This window comes from Mauremys reevesii, linkage group 3 (genome assembly GCF_016161935.1).
Source record: "Mauremys reevesii isolate NIE-2019 linkage group 3, ASM1616193v1, whole genome shotgun sequence".
Classification (NCBI taxonomy): Eukaryota; Metazoa; Chordata; order Testudines; family Geoemydidae; genus Mauremys; species Mauremys reevesii.
Window position 1 is genome coordinate 140199073 of NC_052625.1, and position 12895 is coordinate 140211967.

The window sequence follows — 12895 nt, forward strand, 5'->3', positions numbered from 1 at the left end:
TAAATTTCTTCCCAATCCTCATCTATTAGCTGATGACTTATTCACAAAGGCATGAAGATTTACAATCCTTCCAAAATCTTTTTGGAAACTCCTTACTAATGACATGCTGGATGTCCTTCCTGTTTGTATAAAGGTCCAAACTCATTTTTTAACTCCTGCTAAATTATTAGCTCCAATGATATTTTGTGGCAATAGATTCCACAGGCTAATTGTAGCTGTGAAAAAGTATTGCAGTTTTAAATTTGCTGTGTTTCAATTGTGTTTAGAGTCATCTTGTTCTTCTGCTGTAAGAGAAGAGGTAAGTAGAAGTGCCTGGTAGTTTCCCTCATTCACTGTATTTCACTTTGATTCACCACAATTTTCACCCTTCCCTCACTCTGTCTGAATTGTCTTTATGTTCCAGAATAAACTGAATTTATATGCATGAAAATAATGGATGGCATGGAAAGTAAGCATAGCAGATAGTAAAAAAACCAAAACAAAACATCACAATTATCCAGGAAGTCACCTTAAATCTGGAATGTGCTTCCCCATTTTGGTCCTTCAATGCCTGGATTTCTTTGCTTTCTGGCCATGCTGCAAAGCTCATCTATTTTCTTGGGCATATTATCTGTATCATGATAGCCAAACCAAGACTGCAATGCCATTGTGCCAGGCACTGTGCAAATGCACAGTAAGAAGCAGTCCCTGCTCTGAAGAGTTCGGTCTAAATAGACAAAGGATAGGAAAAGTAACTGAGGGGTCAAGTGATTTATTCAAGGCTACACAACATGTCAGTGGCAGAGCTGGAAATAGACTCCAGGTCTCCTGATCCTTAGTTCATTGCCATAGCCACTCCACCCCATGCCACTATCCGAATGAGCACATGGCCTGGTTGGATGAGCTTGTTTATAGCATAGCACATTTACATTTTAGGACCAGAATGATGAAGATCTGGGAGGGCACTGAAGGTGGATTTAACACACTTAATGTGTTTTCCCTGATCATCAAGAATTTTGAGCTTCGTAAGGGACGTATACCACCTGGGATGGGTGCTTCCTAGTGTCTGTTTCTTTTATTAACTTAAATAAATATAGATTTTGCCACACTGTTTTGAAAAGGAACATGAGCTAAAATATCTGGGCTTTGAAAAACCATATATTGCCACTATAAACCACTCTCTTTTATTGCACTGTGCTTTTTGAGAACTCATGTAGTTGCAATAGCATGCATCTAATGCTGCAGGCATAGGGATGGTTAGGGCAGAACATTATTGACAACTTCTCCTGACTGATGATTTATTACGTACATCGATGGGCAACACTTGTTCAGTCTATGAAGCCTGTTTGTTCCACTCTGCTCACTGGGGAGAGACACACTTTGCACAAACAGATACATGCCTTGTTCTGTCCAGCTGAGTCTTCCTAGCAGCCACATTTTTCATTCTGATTCATGTTTGCTTTAACCCCTTCTGTCTCCTCTATGACCTACAAATACGCCTTACGTATGACATGCAGGGCTGAATCTCAGGACTTAGGGCTGGCTTGTGAGTCCCTGACTCCTATTCACGACCATTTACTCTTGAAAGCAAGCTCCACTGACTTCAGTGAGGCTATTTTTGTGCATAACTGCTCGCCAAGGCCCTGATCTTGCCCACTGAGGTCAGTGACAAAATACCTCATGACTCCAATAGGTTAGGACCCATATGTGAATAAGGGGTTCATATTCATGAAAAGGGGCTGGAAACATTTCCATACCATAGAGCATTTTCAAACGCTGTTAATATAGTTTAAACACTGCAGTGCATTTAAATTAATCAGAGACTATATATTTTGAATACTTGGGAAATTAACACATAGTTACTGTCACTGCTTTAGAGAATCAACTGTGATACTGTGATAGCAGTTTACATAAATGTAATTAGCTAAAAGGCATATTAGTTAAAAGGCAAATTCTTCATCGACTATATCTTTCCTTGCTGTTTATTCCTGGAATTGGAGAATATTTCCCCAGTGTTTTCTTTCTACATTTCATTGAGGGGGTATAGTGAGGCCTTATTGGAAAACACCGGAAGGTGGTTGGGTGCAAGCCCGCCCATGTCTAAAGGCCCCTTCCCCAGCCTTGAGGGAGGGACCACTGGACCCGGGATCCAGCTAGATATGGGGGACAACTAAGAAATAACAGGGACGGGGGGGAAGGTCACAGGTTCAAAATTAGGCGAGCAGAGAACCCCAGACAGTGCCCACTGCTCCTCAAAGCTGTCTAGGGAGGCAGCGGATGCTGCACACAGGAACTCTGCCCAGATGTGTGAGACCAGGAAGGAGCAGAAATAGGCCCTGCAGTCGCAGAACACCCCCTCATCTAACATCCTCCTCATGGTGTTGAAGACGGCCACTTTGGCCAGGGCTAGGAGGAGGTTGACGAGGAGGTCTCTCAACTCCGTGGGGCCATGGACAGGGTGTGAGAATATAAACAGGTGTGGGGAAAAGTGCATCCAGAACCTCAACAGGAGGTTATGGAGGAGCTGGAATAGGGGCTAAAACCTGGCACATTCGAGATAAGCATGTGCCAGGTTCTCTCTCACACTGCAAAAGGGACAGGCATCGGGGATGAGGATGAACCACGCCAGGTACATGCCTGTGCTCACAGCTCCATGGAGGAGCCACCAACCGATATCCCCGGTGGGCCGTGGGACCAGGGTGTAACAGAGGTTGACGAAGTGGGTATTCACCCACGAAAGCTTATGCTCCAATACATCTGTTAGTCTATAAGGTGCCACAGGACTCTTTGTTGCCTCTACAGGTGGTAGATAGTCCCGCCACTTGGTATCGGGGTGGGACACGAGGGTGAGGAAATGAAGTATGTGGAGCATGAGCATGTAAAGATAGTCTTGTGGTGCAGTTTGAACAGAGCACGCAGCCAGCTTGGGTTATGGAATGGAGGGAGCTGGGGGGGCTTGTGGGACAGGGGCCTGATGAAAAGGTCCAGAGGGCCTGGGGTTAGGGGTGGGTGGGAAGCATAATCTTGCAGGGCCCGCTCAAGCTTGGCAACAAGGCTGGGGACACCTCCTGAAGCACACACAAGGGATCAGAAGGGTGGAGAGCCCCAGGCACTGACTGAGCGCTCGGGGATACTCCCAGTACCCACTGGTGTAATCCAGGAAGTCTCCGATTCTGGTGGTTTCTGGTGCACCGAGGGGGATTCTGCCACCTGCACACGAAGGTAGGGGTTGTGTATCAGGTGCCCTGAGAGGAGGTCCGCCCCCCTCAGTGGCCACAATGGACCTGGTTGCTGAGAACGGCTTCCAGGTCTGGAGGAAGTCCTGGTAGAAGACCGACAGCTCAGAGAGGTCTTGCAGAAGACCCATCAGGTGGAGAAAAAAGAGCTGCCAGTCATATCAGATCCCTCAGAGACGGTGGAGGAAGGCATGTGCCAACGTGCTCCATGCCAGACTACCTGCACTGTAAAGGAGTCTCTGCAGTCCTGGCGGCGGAAGACATGGACCTGGCTGTGGAGGGAGACCAGGCCATGTCCTCCCTCCTCTAGGGGAAGCCTCAGGACTCCTGAAGAGACCCAGTGCAGTCTTGGCCAGAAGAACTTCAGAGCTACCCATTGGAGCCGGGCCAGGATCCCTGGGGCCAGGCTCAGGGTGTTGAGCCAGTACCAGAGCATGGACAGGACTAGTTGGTTCAGTACCAGTGCCCTCTCCTGCAGGGAGAGGCACCAGAGGAGTCCTTTCCATTTCCGCTCACCCACCCTGTCCTCCAAATCCTGCCAGTTCTCTGGCAGAGAAGGATGCGTGGTGGAGAGGTAAACACCATGATAGAGCAGTGGAGCCACACTCAATTGGATGGCTTGAAGCGCAGATGGGAGGGAGCTTGTCTGCCAACCTTCCCCTGACCATCAGGCAGAGCTCTTGACCCAGTTGACCCGGGAGAAGAAGGCTGCCAAGTAGATCACCTGACAGGCCTCCACCTGCACCAGGTCACCCAGGTCCTGGACCACGAGGAGAACATTGTCGGCATACGCTGACAGGACCAACCGCAACTCTTGCTTATGGAGCACAAACCCTATCTACCTTCGACAGAGGAGACAAAGGAAGGGCTTGATCACCAGAGTATACAGCTGGCCTGACAGCGGACAACCCTGACGCACCTCCCGTCCAAAGCTGACCGGCTCGGTCGGGGTCCAGTTGAGTCTGACCAAAAACTCAGCGGAGGTGCACAGCACCTGGAGAAAACACACAAATCAGATCCCAAAGCCGAATGCCCACAGAATGGTCCATCCGGTCCAACGCCTTCTCCTGGTCCAGGGACAGGAGGGCAAATGACAAACCATCCCAACACCCGAGCTCCAAGAGTCCGGGACCAAATACAAATTATCAAAGATGGTGCAGCCCGGAACAGTGTAGGTCTGGTTGGGATGGACCACGTCTGCCAGTATGGAACCGAGCCGCAGCGAGATGGCGTTCACTACGACTTTGTAGTCCATGCTGAGGAGCGAGATGGGATGCCAGCTACCCTGCTCCTCAAGGACTTGGCCCAGATGGTGATGAGGTCTGGGCCGAAGATCTCCCAGAACACACTGTAGAACTCCATGGTCAGCCCATCCATGCCCATAGATTTATTGGTGGGCATGAGATGGAGGGTTTCTGAGAGCTCAGCTAGAATGAGAGGCAGCTCCATCTGGTCCTGGTCGCCCGTGTTGGGAATCAGGAGTCTGTCCCAGAGCACCCTGAAAGCATCTGCATTGGTTGGATCCAGAGAGAAGAGGCTGGTGTAGAGGACCCTGTCCCTTCCACACATCTCCGGATACATGAGGGGGATGCCAAGCCCAGGCGCTTCAACAAGCTCTGCACCCTCAACTACGGGCATGTGCGTCCACGTGTACTTGTGATATGCAGTCTGTCATTTGCTGCTGCAATCAGTGCCAGGTGGTAAGCAGGAGGGAAGCAAACAGCCACATTGAGAGGCGAAGAGCAGGTCCTGATGGTAAGTAGGGTGGTGGGGCAGCGGTGGTGGTGGTGGAAGTGGGGAGCAGTGGCCCAGGGGTAGCCGACTGCAGAGCTGTCAGCGAGTGAGTCAGTGTTGCAGTCAGGATCCCTGCTGACCTGTCTGCCACTGCTAGGGCCCTTGGTCAGGACGCAGTGGAGAGAGTGAGCCTGTGTCTCCCCTGCCACCCCAATCCATGGGTGGCAGTCTCCTCCTCTCCTAGGCAAGGCACTTGTCAGCCCTCCACCAGAGCTAGAAGGCCCAACTGTTTGTGGCTCAGCCTGAGTGCAGGCCTGAGCCCTCAGAGTCTTTACTGCCCTGCCCCCCGATGCAGGGTCTGGGCTCTGCAACTGTGTTTGTCGTTTGCCCCTGATCAGACCTGCGCTCATGTCTCTGATCGCCCCAAGTCAGGCGACCTCCCAGAGACATAGTGAGGTGGATTGGCTGCCCACAGACCCGGAGAGGGAGGGACCACTCCCCCCCAACAGACTACAGAGGGTAAGATTCTTGAGTGATGTGAGATGAGAAAGAATAGTTACAAACAATCCTCAGGGATGATCCTTGTAAAATCTTCCAAAAAACATCTGTTGCACTCACCAGCATATATCTCACTGTATAAACAGGAGAGTCATTCTCCTTAGCGTGAGCAGAATTTAACTTATTACATATGCTTTTCTGACATCTGCCATTATAAACAAATAATATGATTACAGACTTCCCAGATTGCACTGTGAAACACTACCTCTGAGAAGTATATCCTCTGAGAAGGCCCATAAGTCAACGATTTGATTAGAATCTTAAGGTTGTCAAGAAAATGTATGTATTCATCACATTTCTTATTCTCATTGCAATCTTTGTGCCCAAATTGTGGAATCAGATTTTTAATGTTCCATAGTAAAGTCTGTAATTATAATGATGGTGGAGTCTCCCATCAAGCTCAACAGATTAGCTACCATCACTTATGGTAGGTCCTGAGTTGAGACCAAAGGCCAATTTCAGACTTATAGCCTCATGTGCAAATGCCTCAGGTGAAGACAATTGTAGATGAATATGCACTGCTCTTAGTTTATGCCTTGCGCATCCCTCCTTCTTTGCAGCAATCCAGAAGCTCTTGAAATCTTCCAGACCAAGGGTATGTCTACACTACAAGAGTAGTTCAATTCAACTTAAATCGAATTTGTGGAATCGACCTTACAAAGTCGAATTTGTGTATCCACACTAAGGATACTAATTCGACTTTGTGAGTCCACACTAACGGGGCAAGCGTCGACATTGGAAGCGGTGCACTGTGGGCAGCTATCCCACAGTTCCCGCAGTCCCCGCTGCCCATTGGAATTCTGGGTAGAGCCCCCAATGCCTGCTGGGAGGAAAATGTGTCGAGGGTGGTCTTGGGTAACTGTCATCATTCAACTGTCACTCCTGACCTCCCTCCCTGAAAGCGCCGGCAGGAAATCTGTTTGCGCACTTTTCTGGTCAGTGACAGCGCGGACACCACAGCACTGCGAGCATGGAGCCCGCTGTGATCATCGCTGCACTTATGGCCGTTGTCAACTCCTCGCACCTTATCATCTACCTCTTCCTCAGTCAGCTGCTGAGAAATCAGGTGAGGAGGCTTCGGCAGCACGGTGAGGACATGAAGTCTCAGAGTGGCACAGACCTCTCAGAAAGCACGGGATCCCGCGCCGCGGAGATCATGGTGGCAATGGGTCATGTTCATGCTGTGGAATGGCAATTCTGAGCCCAGGAAACAAGCACGGACTGGTGGGACCGCATAGTGCTGCAGGTCTGGGATGAATCACAGTGGCTGCGAAACTTCAGGATGCGTAAGGGCACTTTCCTTGAACTGTGTGACTTGCTGTCCCCTGCCCTGAAGCGCAAGGACACCCGGATGCGAGCAGCCCTGACTGTGCAGAAGCGAGTGGCCATAGCCCTCTGGAAACTTGCAACGCCAGACAGCTACCGGTCAGTAGCGAACCACTTTGGCGTGGGCAAATCTACCGTGGGGGTTGCTGTGATGCAAGTAGCCCATGCAATTGTTGAGCTACTGCTCTCAAAGGTAGTGACCCTGGGAAACGTCCAGGTCGTCATAGATGGCTTCGCCGCGATGGGATTCCCAAACTGCGGTGGGGCTATAGATGGAACTCACATCCCTATCCTGGGACCGGCACACCAGGCCAGCCAGTATATTAACAGAAAGGGCTACTTTTCAATGGTGCTGCGAGCACTGGTGGACCATAGGGGACGTTTTACCAACATCAACGTCGGGTGGCCGGGCAAGGTTCATGACGCGCGTGTTTTCAGGAACTCTGATCTGTTTAGACGCCTGCAGGAAGGTAGTTTCTTCCCGGACCACAACATAACTGTTGGGGATGTGCAGATGCCTATAGTGATCCTCAGGGACCCAGCCTACCCGCTAATGCCCTGGCTCATGAAGCCCTATACAGGCGTCTTGGACAGTGACAAGGAACTCTTCAACTACTGTCTGAGCAAGTGGTGGAGTGTACTTTCGGACGTCTCAAGGGGAGATGGCGAAGCTTACTGACTCACTCGGATCTCAGCGAAACCAATATCCCCATTGTTATTGCAGCTTGCTGTGTGCTCCACAATCTCTGTGAGAGCAAGGGGGAGACCTTTATGGCGGGATGGGAGGTTGAGGCAAATCACCTGGCTGCTGATTACGCTCAGCCAGACACTGGTGCGATTAGAAGAGCCCAGCGGGAAGTGCTGTGCATCCAGGAGGCTTTGAAAGCTAGGTTCCTCAGCGAGCAACGTGAGCTGTGACTGTTCAGTTTCTTTACAGAGAAGCTGAACCTGCCCCTGTTTCTTTACCCAGTTACTGTTGACTATCCTCTGCAGTTACATACCCCGTTCACCCCGTTTCCCCCCTTCCAACACACGTGTAAAAATAAAATACATGTTCCATTGTTACTTAACAAAGGTTTCTTTATGAATGACTTTGCGTTAAAGGGTTGAAACTGGGACGCAGACTGTGCTGGGTAGGGTGTGCAATAATGTAAAGACCGCCTCTAAAGTCGAGGAATGACAGGCTCCTGCTCCTAGAGCGGTCCGCAGTGCCGGACTGGTTGTTTCAACGGAGCCTGCCATCCCTCCTTTTTGGGACTCTGTGTGCGGGGGCTATGTGACCTTGTTGCAGAGGAGGACGGATACAGATTCCCCTGCTGCGTGGCTCTGTGGTCCAGGACAAGGACCGCTGCATAAGATCTGTAAGCACCCTCCCCCGCTACAAAGTCACGTACCCCCCAACCCACACAGAACCTGGAAACGACCTCCCATACTGACCAGGGTGCCTACTGACTGCACTGTGTGTGTGACCTGCTGCTGATCCTGCCCCCATGTCTGTACCCTGGTAAAGGTGACTGTCCTATGCAATTACCAACCCCCTTTCCCACCTCCCCCTTCAAACACAGTCTTCTGTACAAAAACATGACAGAAACAGTAATTAACAGCAAAGTATTTTTAATAATCAACTAGACAGGGGATGAAACTGGGATTGGGGCTTGGGTGAGTCAGGAAGGGAAGGACTTCTCAAAATTTAGGGAATGAGAGCTTTTGGGTAATTGAGCACTCTGCTGGGGTGCGGTGACAGTTTTCATGGCCCCTGGCGCCCGTCCTTCTTGTTCTTTTGGGTGAGGGGGGTTTGGGACTTTGTGGCGGGGGAGGGCGGTTGCAGATACAGTGCAGGGGGGCTCTGTCCTCCTGCCTGCGGTCCTGCAGAACATCCACAAGGTGCCGGAGTGGGTCCGTTTGCTCCCTCATTAGTCCAAGCAGCGTTTGAGTCACCTGCTTGTCTTCCTCATGCCACCTCTCCTCCCGTTCGCTGTGTGAGCGCTGGTACTGAGAGAGTTTCTCCCTCCACTGGCTCTGCTGGGCCGCCTCGGCTCGGGAGCAGCCCATAAGTTCAGCGAACATCTCGTCCCGTGTCTTTTTCTTTCGCCGCCTAATCTGCGCCAGCCTCTGTGAGGGGGATGCTGGGGCAGGTCTGGAGACAGCCGAAGCTCTGTGATGGGAAAAAGGGAGTGAATTCCTTGCAAAGATACATTTTTGCGAACAATGAACACAGTCTAGTCTGTCTCTGTGATCAAGACCATGCACAGCACCTATCTCGTGCACACTCCTGCTGCAGGCAATCCAGAAAGCATAAACTCTGCCCCTGTTCCACCCCCTCGCAGTCTCCCCCAACCCTTGGAATTCTGGGTTGAGATCCCAGTGCCTGATGGGGCAAAAATCATTGTCGCGGGTGGTTCTGGGTAAATGTCGTCAGTCATTCCTTCCTCCGGGAAAGCAACGGCAGACAATCATTTCATGCCCTTTTTCCCTGGATTGCCCTGGCAGACGCCATAGCGTGGCAACCATGGAGCCTGTTTTGCCTTTTGTCACTGTCACCATATGTGTACTAGATGCCGCGGACAGAGGCGATTCAGCAGCGCTACACAGCAGCATTCATTTGCTTTTGCATGACAGCAGAGATGGTTAGCAGCTGTTCTGTCCGTCTACCATGCCATTGTAAATTGGCAATGAGATGACGGTTACCAGTCCTATTGCACTATACCTTCTGCTGCTGTCATAGGTGCCCCTGGCCGAGATCAGCCGGGGGCGTAAAAGACAAAACTGGGAATGACTCCCTGAGTCAATCCCTCCTTTATGGTATCTAAAAATAGAATCAGTCCTGCCTAGAATATGGGGCAAGTGTACTAGAGATCCAGTGTATCAGAGAACCAGAGCACAGCCACTCCGTGTCAGATCATGCAGGAATTTTGAGCTGCATGCCATTCACAGGGGGTGCTCCTGCTCCTGCACCTGTTGCTTCCCTCCTCCCCCAGCCTTCCTGGGCTACCATTGCAGTGTCCCCCCATTTGTGTGCTGAAGTAATAAAGAATGCAGGAATAAGAAACAGTGACTTGTTAGTGAAATGAAATGAGGGGAAGGCAGCCTCCAGCTGCTATGATAGTCCAGACAGGACATTAAGCAGTGTGGGGGAGAGGAGACCAGCATCCTGCTGCTATGATAGTCCAGGCAGTACAGAATCTTTTCTTTACACATGAAGGGCGGGGGCTGATGGAGCTCAGCCTCCTGTTGCTTTGATGAAGATGGTTACCAGCCATACTGCACCATCTACTGCGAAGCAGTAGCACTCATGGGCTGATGACGAGGACAGATAGCAGTCGTATTGCACTACACCATCTGCCACAAGGCTGATGATGATGACAGATATCAGCCATATTGTACCGTCAGCCACCAAGCAGGGGGGGCGAGGATGCTACAGTACAGTGCCGCAGCATCGCGTCTACCAGCAGCATTCAGTACACATAGGGTGACATTTAAAAGAGTCAAGAGACAATTTTTTTCCCTTTTCCTTCTGGGAGTGGTGGGTGGGGGTACATTGACGAGCTATGCCCTGAACCACCGCGGACAATGTGTTTGACCCTACAGGTATTGGGAGCTCAGCCAAAAATGCAAATGCTTTTCGGAGACTGCAGGAACTGTGGGATAGCTTGCGTCCTCAGTCCCCCCTCCCTCCCTCCCTCCATGAGCGTCCATTTGATTCTTTGGCTTTCCGTTACACTTGTCACGCAGCGGCGTGCTGAGTCTCTGCTATGGCGTCTGTCTGGAGATTTTTTAAAAATACTTTGGACCAGGCCTAACATTACACTAATTCCCCTAATTAGATGCAGGAGTCGCCGAGCGAGATCACCCTGAGGAGGGTCACTGAAGGAGATAGAGAGCGCATGCTGCGTGAAAGCCAGCACAAACCAGGGGCCTACGCTGCCATGCTCATGGAGGCAATGCTCCCAGAAAACCTCAATAAAGCCTGGCGCGGAAAAGTGTGCTACCACAGAGCACCCAATAAGGCAGCTCTCCCCAGGAACCTCCTGCAGAGGCTTTTCGATTACCTCCAGGAGAGCTTCGTGGAGATCTCCCAGGAGGATTTCTGTTCTATCCCCATATATATAGACCTCCTTTTCACATAGTTCAGATTCCTGTTACATTAATAATAAAAGTTTACATGTTTAAAGCACTTACCGACTGATCCTTCCCCTGATTCAGGGTCCGGGGTAACTGCTGGGGAGGGTTGGTAGGGGATCTCCGTGAGGGTGATGAAGAGATCCTGGCTGTCAGGGAAACCAGCGTTGTAAGCGCTGTCGACTGCCTCCTCCTCCTCATCTCCTTCCTCATCTTCCCCGTCCGCGAACATCGCCGAGGAACTGGCCGTCGACACTATCCCATCGTCGGAGTCCACGGACACTAGTGGGGCAGTTGTGGCAGACCCACCGAGAATGGCATGCAGTGCCTCGTAGAAGCGGCATGTCTGGGGCTGGGCTCTGGAGCATCCATTTGCCGCTTTGATTTTTTGGTAGCCTTGTCTCAGGTCCTTGATTTTCACGCGGCACTGCGTTGCATCCCGGCTGTATCCTCTGTCTCTCATGGCTTTGGAGACCTTCTCGTGGGTCTTTGCATTCCGTTTTTTGGAGCGCAGCTCCAAAAGCACAGACTCATCGCCCCACCCAGCGATCAGATCCAGGGCCCTCTTTCTATTCTGAGATTGCCTGGACTCCTCTGCTGGAGAGCTCTGCATCGTTGCCGGTGCTGCTGAGCTCGCCACCATGTCCAAACAGGAAATGAGATTCAAACTGGCCAGACAGGAAAAGGAATTCAAATTTTCCCAGGGCTTTTCCTGTGTGGCTGGTCAGAACATCCAAGCTCAGACTGCTGTCCAGAGCGTCAACAGAGTGGTGCACTGTGGGATAGCTCCCGGAGCTACTAAGGTCGATTTCCATCCACACATAGCCTAATTCGACATAGCCATGTCGAATTTAGTGCTACTCCCCTCGTCAGGGAGGAATACAGAATTCGAACTAAAGAGCCCTCTAGGTCGAACTAATTAGCTTCCTGGTGAGGACGGGTGCACGGTTAAGTCGAATTAATGCTGCTAAATTCGACATAAACTCCTAGTGTAGACCAGGCCCAAGATAGAAGAAGTGCCTCAGTCAGATCTTGTCATGGGTTAAGAGCTCCCAGGTGTTAAGGTCAACAATGCAAGATTTGAGAGTGTCTTTGTAACATTTTCTTGGTCTGCCCCTAAAACAAGGGCCAGTCTCCATAAGATTGCCAACAATATTCTACTACAGACCTATGGATCACATAACCATGCCATCTCAGCTGCACTCTCATTATAAAAGCTTCAGTGCCTGACCTCCTGAGGTCCCTTCCAACCCTGATATTCTATGATTCTATGATTCTATGTTGCAGCACTCAAAGACCTCGGTGCTTGAAATCAAATATTGCCATTTAATTCCCATTGTTCACCATAGACATAGACAATCATTTTATGTGATACTGGTAAGTAGTCCACATATCGGAGTGATAGAGGAGTGTGGTGATGATGATAAATAAACTAAAATAAATAAATGTGCAATAAACATCAATTTCTGTTTGCAGTCATTCACCATGCTTCTTCCACAGATTATGCTGAAGATTTTCCAAAGGCTGAATCAATGCTCTTCATAATGTCATTGGTAATCATTACATCTAGTTAAATGACATTGCCTAGGAAGCAACATTTATCAATGACCTTGAGTGGTACATTGTTAATGGACATAATTAGAATAGTTACAGCACTTCCTGGTTGAAGCTGGAGCATGACTTCTCTCTTCTTCTCTGATCACTAAGCCAAAACATTTTGCTGCATACACAAAGCAGTCAGTGAGCAACTGAATGTCCCTGAGATTATGGGCCCATAAAGCACAGTCATCAGTAAACAGTAATGTGTGAATAATTGTCTTCATAACTTTTGTCTTCTCAAGCAGGCAATGCAAAATCAAGACTCCTCCGTTCATATGGTGCGGCATATAAATGCCACCATCAAGGTCTCTGAAAGCATCTATTGCAGAGGTGGGCAAACTACG